This window comes from Stenella coeruleoalba (genome assembly GCF_951394435.1).
Source record: "Stenella coeruleoalba genome assembly, chromosome: 17".
NCBI classification, from domain to species: Eukaryota; Metazoa; Chordata; class Mammalia; order Artiodactyla; family Delphinidae; genus Stenella; species Stenella coeruleoalba.
The window spans coordinates 55,839,653-55,855,091 of record NC_137163.1 but is presented as its reverse complement, the minus strand read 5'-3'; positions in this window follow the sequence as shown (position 1 = coordinate 55,855,091).

Below are 15,439 nucleotides of genomic sequence, written 5' to 3'. Positions count from 1 at the left end.
TTTCCTAAGTGACTGAAGACCTTAACTTGGAGCGAGGCATGGTACTAGATGGCTCATGTTTACTGATAGACTTTGTGAGCTGTCTGGTGAACTGTGGGCCATACAAATATAAGAATAATACTTTTTGGAGGTTGCTTGCTTTAGAGTCATACTTTGGCTTTCTCCAAACAGTTTCTTTTATTTATTTATTTATTTTTTCTTTGGAGTATGCTATCAAATGTTATGCCTGGGAGAAAGTCGGGCTGTCTGTAGAGAGATTCTAGAAGAGAAATTAGGTTGCTGACCGGCAAATTTATTTTATGTAAATATTTTTAATGAACCTTCCTGTTTTTAGTATTATTTCTCACTTTGGTTCTTTGTTGTACCTGTTGACTTTGAGACCAAATCCTTCCTAGGTTTCTTTCAAGTGAATATTTTCACACCTATTCAGCAGTATTTTTATGGCATATTCTGGCCTGTAGTTTTTTCTCCTCTCTTTATCTGTCAATCTGTTTTCATATCCCTTAAACTTTGAAAAGTTTGTTGAACTATCTTTTATTCTTTGATGTGCCTCTCATTATTTTCTCTAGTATGAAGTTTATTTATTTGGTACTTCAAAATCTTTCCAGAGTAGTTGGAGGGGTGGATAAAACGCTAACATACGTTTCTAGCCCACCATCTTAAATTGGAAGTGAAAAGTATGACTCTTTTTTAACAGATAGATGGACTGGTTAAGGAATTTTTGAGTTTGCTGATTTCAGCATAGTGATTAAGATCACAGACTTAGATTTCAGTCTAAAACCAGCTGTACCACTTACTAGCTGTACTCCCTTTAACTGAATATTTAACCAGTTACCTCAAGAATACAACAGTTGAAACTATTAATTGAGATAACATAACACTGATAACATAACACTCATTTAGCATAGAGTATATCCCATGTTAGTACTTAATAACAGTAATTACTATTTTTCTTAGGTGATAGCAATAGCAAAACACAGTGACCAAAAAATATGGATTATTTGGTTTATATTTTTGGTATGATCATTATTGTCATCAAATATTGACTGAAGCCTTTGATGTCATGGGCAATAAGAATACAAAGATATACTGGTAAAAAAATTGTTTTTTTATAAATATAATTAAAAATAGTTGTCTCATGTAATATGTATGTAGTATTTTTATGTTATAACGGGGATAATATTTTCCTTTGAGGAAATATTTCCAATTTTTGTTTACAAATTATTTTAATCAGATATTCTGAGGTTCTATGTTTCTTTTCTATGGAGAAATAGATATATTTCTTATTTATATAGTTATTTTAAAGGAAACACTGCTGAATATAATATATACCTGAAACATAAAAGTAGTTTTCAGTTTACTTATCTTTTAATATACAAATTTTATAATATATTCTAATATATATCCTAATATGTATTATATACTTAGATAGTATATAATATAATTGTAATATATATAATTATAATTACTATATATATATATATATATATATATATATCTCCTAGGCAAAGGGCCTTGTTAGTCACTATATCTCTGCTCCTATATTCAGCCAAAAATTAATTTTAGTTATTGGGATGGTGGATGATTATTAGCCTTGAGAGTAGAAGAACCTTGCTTGGCTTTGAAATTTTGTCATTTATCATTATGTGGTTGGTCAACTCTGAGACTTCATACATTAAATAAAAAAACCAGAAATACAAACTAAACATGTTCTGGTTAAGAAAAAGGGATGTGTGAACAGTTGCCAATTTATCATTTCTTTTTATTTCTTCTATTCAAAACCAGCTAGGTTATTATCTTAATTTACAGGAACTCTGACTTTATTATGACATATTATCATATCTATGGTAGCATTGAAAACACTTTGTGTTTAATGTTACGTTTAGAACTTTTAGTTTTCATCTGGAAAGCAAGAATATTTTAACACAGTTTATCAATTGCCACAAATAATAGGTATGAATTTACAAACTGAAAATCTCACATTAAAAAAAATATCTTATTTGGTTTCTAACATTTGTCACATTTGACAACACTTTCTTTAGAACTTCTTTTTTGAACTCCCAGTTTTGGTTCTTTTACTTTTTTTTTATTGTCTGTATTGCTAGATCTTCTTATGTTCTCAGATTTTCTTCCCTCATTTATTATTTGAATATATGGTTTCAATGAAATTCAGCATTTACATACATTCTTTTTTTTTTTTTTTTTTTGACCTCACTGCACTGCATGTGGGATCTTAGTTCCCTGACCAGGGATCAAACCCGTGCCTCCTGCAGTGGAAACATGGAGTCCTAACCGTTGGACCGCCAGGGAATTCCCTGAATTTCTTCTTAACCTATACTCTTTTTTTGGGGGAAGAGTCACAATAATCCTTAACTCCAAACACTACAAAGCAGAAATAATGACTATACCTGTATATTTGACTTAGATTTATTTTCTAAGTGGAATATTTCTCTATCTCTATGTATCTCAACTCTGTTTATCTATCTATCCACTCATCTATCATCTATCTATGTATCATCTACCTGTATGTCATCTATCTATCTATCATCTATCTATCTGTCTTCTATCTATCTATCTATATGTCTCTATTCTTAGCTATTTTACCAGATATGCCTGCTTGAAAATACTGAGGGGTATCTAAAATTAGCTGCGTTACAAACTAAGCTTATTTATAGCTTTTGCTATGCAAAACACTCTCTGTTTATGTCCTACAACATGCAACCACATCCAACAACAATCCCCAAATCTGCTACTTCTGTTGGTTAAGAGCAATATCAACAAACAAGTTTCCCAATTAGTAAATTGAGGGTCTTCTCAATTTCCAATCTTTTTTCCCTTTTAACTTTTATTGTAAAAAATTTTTCAAAACTCTCATAACTTGTTTTCTTCAAATTTAATTTATCCCCAAACATACTGAATTTGTATTGAAAATATTTATTGAATGTCTTCTTATTCCATTTCATTCTGAACTCCTCTTTCCAAGTCTTTATTACCTCTTTCATCCTTATTGTGTTTCTTTTTATCTATTTGTTTTTTCTGAAAATCATTACAGAGAGTCAATTATGAGTCTGTCACTGTGTCAGGGACTTGCTTCAGAGAGCAGTCAGGGAAGCCCTCTCCCATTGTGACATTTAAGCCAAAGATAACAGGAGGTGAGGACCAGCTGAACTATTCTCACGGCTTCTCTCCCCCTCTCCCCTCAAATGCCACTTCCCAACATCTATCCTCCTCAGTGACTTCAGATCAACACAGGTCCTAAGACACAAATGCTAAAGTGTTAAAATTTTTAAAAGACTCCATTACCTATGGTGTGAAATCCAAATTCTTTCAAGGCACAGCCCTTTGCTTTCTTTGCCAGCATGGATTCTTTTCTACTCTTTCGTGTACTACTGAAAAACAAAGCATTTGCATTTCCCAACTAAATCTGAACAAAACAGCACAAAATAAAAAATGTATGCTATTTATTGCTATCTTTGCATGTGCCTGAAATACCCACCCTCTCTTCTTGTCTTCCTAACTCACCCTTCAAGACTCACCTCAAGTATAAGCTCTGCAATGAAGTTTTCCTGAGAGAATTAGATTCTTTCTCAAGCTTCTGTATTCCCTCTGCCTCTAGAAAACACCTCCATTATATTACCTGTCAAATTAAAATTCAATCATCTTTTACATGTTTGTTTATTAAACTAGACTGAGTTTATTCAAGTCAGGGGCTGAGATATTCATATCTGCTATTTCTGGTACCTAGCTCAGTTCCTGGCATATTAAGTATTTACTACAAGTTTGATGAATTGATGGATGGATAGGGAGATGAATGATAAAGATTTGCTTCTTTCTAAAAATAATTGCTTTGAATATACCATTAGTCTTGTTCTCATTTGAGTGCCAACAGTTTAAAGAGATTTCAATGACATAACTTTTCTGACCCTGGAAATAGATTTCTGTATTTTACAACTCCAACACAAAGAGCTTAAAAAAACCCAACACTTCTCAAATTGTGCATTAGATTCTTTTATATTTTTAAGATTTGATGCATAGAGGGAGAGTCTAATGGAAATTCTAAGTGGATTTGAAGGACATCTCAGTAGTTACTTGTAAATAAGAACATTCTGTTTATCTTCTAGTTCACCAAGGAAAGAATACTCAACAGCAACACTAGGGAAAAATAGTTCCTGCATTTTAAGTCACAACAAACAAAACTAATAAACAGCAAACCACAGAGACCTGTCAGCTGAAAGGAAGATACAGCTTTCATTTTATAAACAATTTACTAGAGTGTCAAGAGTCAGTCTGACAGAGAAAGAAAGGAACACAATTTTTAAAGTATATCTATTTTGCTGAATAAATCGAGCAAAGTATTGTGTAAGTTGTATTGATCTGGAGTAAAGGCTATGCAAATATGAGGATGCCATATCGCCAGCATTAAATAAATAATTTTTTTTGTTGAGATACATTCCCTTTGAAATTTGAAAATTATTCTAGTGTCATTAATATTAATTCTTTTTCTACAATAGAATATTTGAATAGATGTTACAAAAGACTCTAATGATGAAAAGAATGAGGTATGGTGATAGAAATAGTAAGATACATGTAATTATCTTGATATTAACAACACTATTCTGGTGATAAAAGAAGGAAGTAATGATAATCAAAATAGATTAGAATTATTGACAAGTAGATCAACCTATGTGATTATCCATGCAACTTATTAAGAATGCTTGGAATTTATTACAGAAATGATCAGATTAAAAATTCAATGTAATGAGATTCTTGTCATAGTTTGGGTTCTTCCAAAAGCAAATCCTTAGATTTTGATTTAGGCACAGATAGATTATTTGAGAGGTGATCCTGAATGCTACAGTGAAGCAATAGGGAGAGTGAGAGAGAGATGGAGGGAAAGCCAATTAAAAGTGGGATCTTGAGCTGGTTATGAGTTTAAGCAACTGAGCTCAGTCTTGCTGGGGACCCTTTGGGAAACCATGTAGAATGAACCTCAGAATTATACCTCCAAATGTGGAGCTGGGATATCCACCCACTGACACTCATCTCTCACTGACTGAAAGTTGCTCCTGGAGATATATATATATATATATATATATATATATATATATATATATATATATATATATATATATATATATTTTTTGGTTAAGTACTGTACCTTTATAGTAAGATGCCCTGGGAGCTTGAGGAGGGAAGCCCTACAGTATGTGCAAAAACATTCCACCACAGCTATAGCTGGAGGTAGAGCTGGCCCTAGGTTTTTTGGTGTGGGACGCCAACAATGTCCAATGTACATGTGCGTTTAATTTATAATTTCTCCAGCTACTATTTTAAATATAAAGATGTATTTTTTGTAATTTTATTACTCTAAGAGATAGGAAATAACCTGGAGAAAATAACCTAGTATAAAAAAATTTGCAAAATTTTTAAAAAAATTGGGAAAGTTACAATGCACTAGTTGTGGTAAGTACATTCTATTGTCTACTTGTTGTTGTTACTAAAGGGCTGGAGATAATTCTGCTTTATGTAATTGTGAAGACATCATTTCAATGATCTTTTCTAGTCATTCTTTAAGACTTTTTTTCTTTGAGTGGATCATGTTAATAAAATGTAAAAAAGTTTCTAACAGCTAAGAGAGTATATTTGCCACCCCATCCTTCCCTGCTCTATAGGTAGAGCAGTCCTCCTCTTGGGCATTGGAACAGCACTAAGTTTTACTTTCACTAAGTTGGTGTCTTAAATCCTCTATAGAATATATCACTAAACTTGTAACTTAGACTAGTTACAACATTTTTCAGCAAATATCTATTTTGTAAGTTTTCAGCAAAACATATTTGAACAGAAGGTTCACAGACACATGTTCCAGACAGTGTTCTAAGGAAATGATCTGTAGTAACATTTTTAACCTTAATTAAAACACTGTGAAGTAAGAACTATTATTTTTCTTATTAAATAGATAAACTGAGGCACAGAGAGGTTAAGTAGCTTCCTAAAGGTCATAGAGATGGTACGTATTTGAAGCAGGTTTTAGACCCAAGCAGTCTGACCCTAAGAGTCTGTGCTTGTAAGAAAGCAAGTGGTAGGACTGCCCTGGAGATCCAGTGGTTAAGAATCCACCGTCCAATGCAGGGGACACGGGTTCGATCCCTGGTTGGGGAATTAGGATCCCACATGCCATGGGGCAACTAAGCCCGAGCCACAACTAGAGAGCCTGCATGCTCTGGAGCCCACACATCACAACTAGAGAGAAGCCTACATGCCGCATTGAAAAATCCCACTTGCCACAACTAAGACCTGACACACCCAAATAAATAAATAAATATTTGGGAGAAACAAAATAAAACAAAAACAAAGCAAGTGGTCATATCAGAATTTATTTTAAAATTTGTATTTTTATTATTTTTAAAATTTATTTTATTGAAGTATAGTTGATTTACAATGTTGTGTTAATTTCTGCTGTACAGCAAAGTGATTCAGTTATACATACATACATACATACATATATATATATATATATATATATATATATATATATTCTTTTCTCATATTCTTTTCCTTTATGGTTTATCACAGGATGTTGAATACAGTTCATTGTGCTATATGGTAGGACCTTGTTGTTTATCCATTCTACATATAATAGTTTTCGTATGCTAACCCCAAACTCCCACTCCATCCCTCCCCCACCTATCAGGATTAACATCAGAGTGTTACTTAAACCGGGATAGGTCTGATTTCAAAACCTGTGTTTTAATGGTTTTTCCCCATTATGTTACTTTAATATGGCCACTTCAATCCTCCTTTGTTTGTCTAACAGGTTGATTTTTTGAAGTGCTACTAGAGTCATGTCTTACCTCATCATTTGTCTACTTTAAATCCTTCAGTGGCTCCCCATTGCTTGAAGGGAAAATGTTCAAGCTCCATTTTATGTAGTTCCTTCACATTCTACCAATCTTTAAATGCCACATTCTGGTTGTATTGATTTTCTTGCAATTGCTGTTTCATACTTTCTTACTTCCATAATTTACACATGATACACTCTCTGTTTGGAATAACTTGTTCTGACTTCATTTGGTTTCACCCCCATTTTTCTTTATAGCACTAACTAAAATATAACTACCTCATAAATATCACTTTTCATCTGAGCTAAAACAGGCTTTAAAGTGAAATGACACACTATTAAAAAGTTATGTCAAGACAGCAAGTGTAAACCCACACTTCTCAGGGCAAAGGGACTCATGGTCACCCCATTGATAAAGGTCTTCCTATCTCCTCATCTCTTCTAATTTCAGTTAGATTATCCTTTCGCTCCCTGTATCTTATCAATGTTATGTGCTTTGAATAATCTTCTGAAATTAACCCTTTTTGGGAGTCTATTTTACTAGAATGTTAAGTTATCCAGGATAGGAGCTTTGTTTAGCTTGTCTTTGTACCACTTCCTAAGCCCAATTCATTGTAGGCACTTTACAAGTATCTGTTTAATGAATGGACTCAACATGTGTTTCCAATAAGCTAACTATAGCAGAAGACAGGTTTATGGGAACTTGGTCTAGTTTATGGGAGTGGTATTGCTGGGTACTGGTAGGACTTATATAAAACGTATGGCCAAGTTAGTGGAAGTTAAACTGGGTTAATTTTTTGGCAGGGCTAAGGATCAGAGTTTGGTCTCAGATGGAGGATTATGTGTTTTGAGATACAATCATACATCTATATCAAAACTGGATTAGTGGGAAAGACTTAGGTTACAGTGAGGAACAAAGGTGAAAAGAAGAGGAGTATGTAGCCCAGAAGTTTTGGCAGGGTCTGAGATAGTATCAGGTCTCTCACAGTGAATTTAAACAGTGCAAAATAAGAGTATTTTTTTTCTCTTCAAAATAATAGTATCTTAAAGAAACAATCATTTCCTTCTCTGTGTTCTGATTGTTTTTTAATATGTGCATAAAATAGAAATATGTACAAAGGAGTATTTCTATTATATATCTTTATTATTACATCATATAATGTGTGTGTATGTTTATATCAATTTGATTACATATCTGTTTTCCTATTAAGCCACATGCTTTTTGAAGGACTGAGTACTATGTCTTTCTTTTCTTTCTGATTGTAACTTTTAAAAATTGAGATATAATTGACATACAACATCATATTAGTTTCAAGTATACAACATAATGATTTGATATTTGTATATATTATGAAATGATCACCATAATGTGTAGCTAACATCCTTCAACATACACAATTACAAATTTTTTTCTTGTGATGAGAACTTACAAAATATACTCTTAGCAATTTTCAAATATACAATATAGGATTATTAACTATATCACCATGCTGTGCATTATATCCCCATGACCTATTTATTTTGTAACTGGAATGTCTTACCTTTGAACCCATTTAACCATTTCATCCACCCCTCACATCCCACCTCTGCCTACCACCAATCTGTTCTCTGTATCTATCTATGAGTCTGGGTTTTTTTTTTTTTTTATTTTTAGATTCCACATATAAGTGAGATCACAAGGTGTTTGTCTTTCTCTGTATGACTTATTTCACTTAGCATAAGACCCTTAAGGTACATCCGTGTTGTTGCAAATGGCAAGATTTCCTTTTCTATGGCTGAATAATATTCCATTATATATATATATATATATATATATATATATATATGTATATATATAATGTAACAGCTTACAAAAACTATATATATATATACACACATACATAAATGTATCACAGTTTCTTTATCCATTCATTCATCAATGGGGGACTATGTCTTGTACACACTTTTTTCTCTCTCCACCAGATCCATTGCTGTGCCTGACATATAGTAATCATTTAACTAATTTTATTAAATAAACGAAAAGTTTTCCCTATTTAACTTGATCCACTTTCTATGTTTTGATCCATCGCTGCTGATTGTACCTTCACTAAATATGACTCTGTGTTCAGTTAATAACAATAGTTTCTCTTTCAAATAAGTAAAGTCTGTAAATAAGAAGTTCAGGGATACTGTGGTTGCTCAATGATCATCAGCTGTCCATCTTCTTATATTTTTTGGCTCTTCTGTCCTCAGCAAGTGGCATCCATTGTGCGGCTCAAGATTTCTATTGTGGTCCAGCCATGTGCCACTAAACAATGAGAAGAGGAAATGAGAGCTTACACTGGATGTCATACAGATACTTCCTCTTACATGTCTTTGGCCAAAACACAATCACATGGCCACATTGGCTGCAAAAGAGGCTGGGTATATAGTTTTTATTCTAAGAAATTATTTCTCAAACTAAAATATGGGGATTATGCTATTGTTAAATGTGTTGAACATTTTTTGTAAACCAGCATTTTAGTAAACATCATGGAAAATAGTGACATGTTAAAGAATGCAATAGAAATTGGATAAGGAAGGCCGCTATGGTTACCCTTGGTCAGCATTGTGATAGAAGTGTGAGCTATAAAATAAGACATGTAAAAGAAATAGAAGTTATAAAGATATAAAGAGGAAGTATCTACTGTTAGATTTATTAATGTTGTTATTGTATACACAAAGACTCAAAATATCCTAGAGATAGTACTTAGAATTAGTAAGAGAGTTGAACAAAGTTGACAAATATAAGAATATGCAAAAATAAAATTTATTTATATTCACCAGAAAATAGCAATTATAAATACAATTTCAAAACTGGCACTAAAAATTTGTTGCCAAGAAATAAATCTAGCAAAATATGTACAAGAACTTCATGGAAATATTTATAAAAATTATCAAAAATGTTACAGAATAACTAAACAAATCAAGAAATATAGTAGGTTCATGCCTATTCAATCTCAGATAATCTATTAATTCTAAGCAATTTATTTATTTATTGTGTTATTATTATTTTTTAACATCTTTATTGGAGTATAATTGATTTACAATGGTGTGTTAGTTTCTGCTTATAACAAAGTGAATCAGCTATACATATACATATATCCCCATATCTACTCCCTCTTACGTCTCCCTCTTACCCTCCCTATCCCACCCATCTAGGTGGTCACAAAGCACTGAGCTGATCTCCCTGTGCTATGCAGCTGCTTCCCACTAGCCTCTATTTTACATTGGGTAGTGTATATATGTCCATGCCACTCTCTCACTTCATCCCAGCTTACCCTTCCCACTCCCCATGTCCTTAAGTCCATTCTCTATGTCTGTGTCTTTATTCCTGTCCTGCCCCTAAGTTCTTCATAACCAATTTTTTTTCTTTTAGATTCCATATATATGTGTCAGCATATGGTATTTGTTTTTCTCTTTCTGACTTACTTACTTACTCTGTATGACAGAATCTAGGTCCATCCACCTCATTACAAATAACTCAGTTTTGTTTCTTTTTATGGCTAAGTAATATTCTATTGTATATATGTGTCACATCTTCTTTATCCATTTATCTGTCGATGGACACTTAGGTTGTTTCCATGTCCTAGCTATTGTAAATGGTGCTGCAATGAACATTGGGTTGCATGCATCTTTTTGATTTATGGTTTTCCCAGGGTATATGCCCAGTAGTGGGATTGCTGGGTCATATGGTAGTTCTATTTTTAGTGTTCTGAGGAACCTCCATATTGTTGTCCATAGTGTCTGTTATCAATTTACACTCCCACCAACAGTGGAGGAGGGTTCTCTTTTCTCCACACCCTCTCCAGCATTTATTGTTTGTAGATTTTTTGATGATGGCCATTCTGACTGGTGTGAGTTGATAACTTATTGTAGTTTTGATTTGCATTTCTCTAATGATTAGTGATGTTTAGCATCCTTTCATGTGTTTGTTGGCAATCTGTATATCTTCTTTGGAGAAATATCTACTTAGGTCTTCTGCCCATTTCTAGATTGGTTTGTTTGTTTTTTTGATATTGAGCTGCATGAGCTGCTTATAAATTTTGGAGATTAATCCTTTGTCAGTTGCTTCATTTGCAAATATTTTCTCCCATTCTGAGGATTGTCTTTTTGTCTTGTTTATATTTTCCTTTACTATGCAAAAGCTTTTAAGTTTCACTAGGCCCCATTTGTTTATTTTTATTACCATTTCTCTAGGAAGTGGGTCAAAAAAGATCTTGCTGTGATTTATGTCGTAGAGTGTTCTGCCTATGTTTTCCTCTAGGAGTTTTATAGTGTCTGGCCTTTCATTTAGGTCTTTAATCCATTTTGAGCTTATTTTTGTGTATGGTCTTAGGGAGTGTTCTAATTTCATTCTTTTACATGTAGCTGTCCAGTTTTCCCAGCACCACTTATTTAAGAGGCTGTCTTTTCTCCATTGTATATTCTTGCTTCTTTTATAAAAAATAAGGTGACCATATGTGTGTGGGTTTATATCTGGGCTTTCTATTCTGTTCCATTGATCTACATTTCTGTTTTTGTGCCAGTACCACACTGTTTTGTAGTATAGTCTAAAGTCTGGGAGCCTGATACCTCCAGCTCCGTGTTTCTTTCTCAAGATTGCTTTGGTTATTCAGGGTCTTTTGTGTTTCCACACAAAATTAGGAAATTTTTTGTTCTACTTCTGTGAAAATCGCCATTGGTAGTTTGATTGCATTGAATCTGTAGGTTGCTTGGGTAGTATTTAAATAAAATTTAAATAAAAGCTTTAATATAAATGATACTGGAAAGGTAGATGATCCAATTAAGATATTATTTCACACAATATGAAAATTTAACTTAAGATAAATTAAAAATTAAACATGAAAAGTAGCACTTGTAATATTTTTGAAGCAAATGTAGATAAATGCTTTATGATCTTGAAATTGGATATATATTTTTAATAAAGAACCAAAAGTCTAATCAAGAAATGGAAGGCTTGATAAATTCCTCTACTCTAAAATTAGGGACATATCTTCATCATAATACATAAAGCGAGCATATACATAATAATATTAGATATTTCATATACAAAGCGAAAAGACAAGTCTCAATGAGGAGATAACCACGTAAAATAAATAAGACTTCTTCTATTTCAAATAAAAAGAATTCTGAAAACTATTAACAAAAAGACCAAAAACCTCACAGAAAAATTGCCGAAAACACAAACAAGTATTTTAAAGAAGAAACAGAAGGCTAATAAACATAAGAAAATGTGCCCACCCTAATTTGTAAACAAATACTAATTAAAATCAATTAAATTATTATTTAAAACTTTTAGTCAAGCAAAATTTTGTCTGATAATTCCAAATGTTTGTCGTGATGTGGACTAACCAGAACTCCAATATTGCTGTGACATCACTTTGTATAGCTAAGCAATTATCCTATTAAGCAACACCTCCAGTCTTATTATATACCCTGGAGAACCTTATAAATATGTGTGCAATGGCAGAAGAACAGGAATTTTCATGGCAGCATTTTTCATAATAGCAAAAACTACAAATATCCAAAGTGTCCAAAGCACACTGGATAAATCGCAATATGTTTATAAGACTGTATAGTATACAATGGTGAGAATGAATAAGTTAGGGTTTCACCCAATCACAAGGATGGATTTCACAAACACAATGAAAACAACATGATTTAAAAGAAAACATAGATGATTCAATTTCAGTAAAACTGAAAACAATACTAAGCAAAAATAAATATCATTTAGCAAAATATAATTATAAAGATATGATAAAAATACAAAATTCAAGATAACATTTACTACTGGGTGAATGTAGGCTATGCCACCCAAGAGTGGTACACAGGAAATTTCAAGGTGTAGGTATTTGCAAATGTTTTAAGGCTAAGAAGGGAATACATAAATATGAATTGTATTATTATTTGTAATATGAATAAAATATTTAATATAAAAGAACAAGAAGAATCAATGCAGTAAATCTACAAATACTGATATATAACATTTCACTTTCAAAAGCAAATAAACAATTGAGACAGTGTAGTAAATAAAAATGACATATTTTGACATATATTTACACCTATGTCCATTATTACAGGGAATATTGCAGAAGAAACTGTTGAAGGTTTTTGGTTATTGTTGGGGAATAGAACTGAAAATCTTGTTTGGAAGGAAAATCAATAAGTATACATATATTTTTTTGGTTTCTGTATTATTTTATGGCCAGGTGCATACATTATTTTTATATTCATTTAAAACAATAATGGTATTTACCCGAGTGATGAGATTATGAGCCATTTTATGGTGTCTTCAGATAGAGCTGTGTTTTAAAAAATCTCCCTAAGTTGTTATTAAAAAATAGTTTCCTCTGGGTGATTCAGCTGGAGTGAGTAAAAAGACTTAACTTTACCTTTTATACCCTTTGAGTTTTATTTGTTTGTTTTAGTTTATTACTTTTTGGAGGTATTTCTATTAATAAAAACAAATAATAGACTCTGGTGCTGAAAGAGAGAAAACTGTCCTGTTGTTAATAAAATCTTACACTGGAGAGAAGTAAACTACCTGAACTTTCAAATCAGAAGATGTTTTTTCCCAAAAGTCATGGATACAAAGCAGAAAAAAAAAAAAAAAGTAACAGAATGGATTTGGCTAGTCACAGGGAAATAACTGATGAAATGATTATTGGTGACCCAACTGAATTTATTTTCTGGATAAGTTTTGGTAAACTGTTCATTGGAAGAATTAAGCATTAAGGAAAATTGGTTTTCAATAAAATGCTGCTTGAAAACTAAAGCTCAAGAATTTTTCTCCCAGGGGAAAATCTCCTTCCTTCGTATGCCTTGTTTATATACCCTATACTTCATTTCAGTAAAATGTCCCAATTTCCCCAGTTAATAGTATTTTTTTGCTTAGTTTGGACAGAATGGCTCCTTTTCTCTCTTTTTTTTAGTCAAAAGATCTTAACCAATTCTCAAAGCAGTAGCTTATTCTTTCAAAAAATAGCTTTGAGATATGATTCATATGCCCTCTAGTTCACCAATTTAAAGTGTACAATCCAATATTTTTTAGTCACAGGATTCTGACTAAACCACAATCTAATTTTTAAAGCATTTTTATCTCCTCTAAAAGAAACGTCATTAAAAGTTAGTATTTTACTTCAAGTCCTGAGCAATCACTAATCTCTGTCTCTACAGATTTGCATACTCTGAACATTTCATATATGTGGAACCATACAATGTTTGGTCTCTTGTGATTGGCTTCTTTCACTTAGCCTGATATTATATTTTCAAGGTTCTTCCATGTCGAGCATGTATCAGTTATTTTGTTTGTTTGTTTTGTTTTTGTTTTTTTTTTGAGCATGTATCAGTTTTTCATTCCTTTTTAATTGTTGAATAATATTCAATTATATGGATGCAACACCTTTTAGTTATCTGTTTACCAGGTGGTGGATATTTGGGTTGTTTTCAAATTTTGGCCATTATGAATAATGCTGTCGTGAACATTCATGCCCAGGTTTTTGTGTGAACACATTTTTATTTCTCTTGGGTATTTATCTAGGAGTGGAATAGCTGGGTCTATATTTAACTTTTTGAGGAACCATGAAACTGTTTTCCACAATAGGTGCACCATTTTTCATTCCCATCCAACAATATATTAGGGTTTCAATTTCTTGGCTTCCTCACCAACACCTGTTATTTTCATTCTATTTTTATGATGACCATCCTAGTGAGTATGAAGTAATATCTCATTGTGACATTGATTTGCATTTCTCTGATAATTTATGACATTTAGCATCTTTTCATATACATATTAGCCCTTTGAATATCTTCTTCAGAGAAATGCCAATTCAAATTCCTTACCTGTTTTCAATTACATTATTTATTTATTTATTTTTTCATTATTTATTTTTTATTATTGACTTGTATAAGCTCTTGATATATTCTGAATAAAAGTCTCTTATCAGGTGTATAATTTGCAAATATTTTTCTCCCATTCTGTGGGTTGTCCTTTTATTTCTTGATGGCATCATTTGCAACACAAAAGCTTAGATTGTTAATTTTGATATGGTCCTATTTATCTTTTCTTTTGTCAGTTGTGCTTTAGGTGTTATCTTTAAGAAAACTTGCCTAACTCAAGGTCATGAAGATTTACTCTAATATTTTTTCCTGAGAGTTTTTAGATTTTGCTTCTTTTTTTTTTTTTTTTTGCATTTAGATCTATAACCCATTTTGAGTAACTGTGCATATGGCGTGAGATAATGGTCCAACTTCATTCTTTTGCATGTGACTATTGTGTTACCCCAGTACTATTTGTTGAAAAGACTATTTTTTTTCCTATTAAATTGTCTTGGTAACTTTTTCCAAAATAATTGATGATAAATTCAAGGGTTTATTTCTGGAATCAATTCTATTTCACTGATCTATACATCTATTTTTATGCCCATATCATACTGTATTGATTAAAGTAGCTTTGCAGTAAGCTCTGAAATTGGAAAGTCTAAGTATTCCTACTTTATTCTTATTTTTCTATATTGTTTTGTCTGTATCTGTCATTTCCATATAAATTTGCAAAAAATCAGCTTGAATTTTAATAATAAT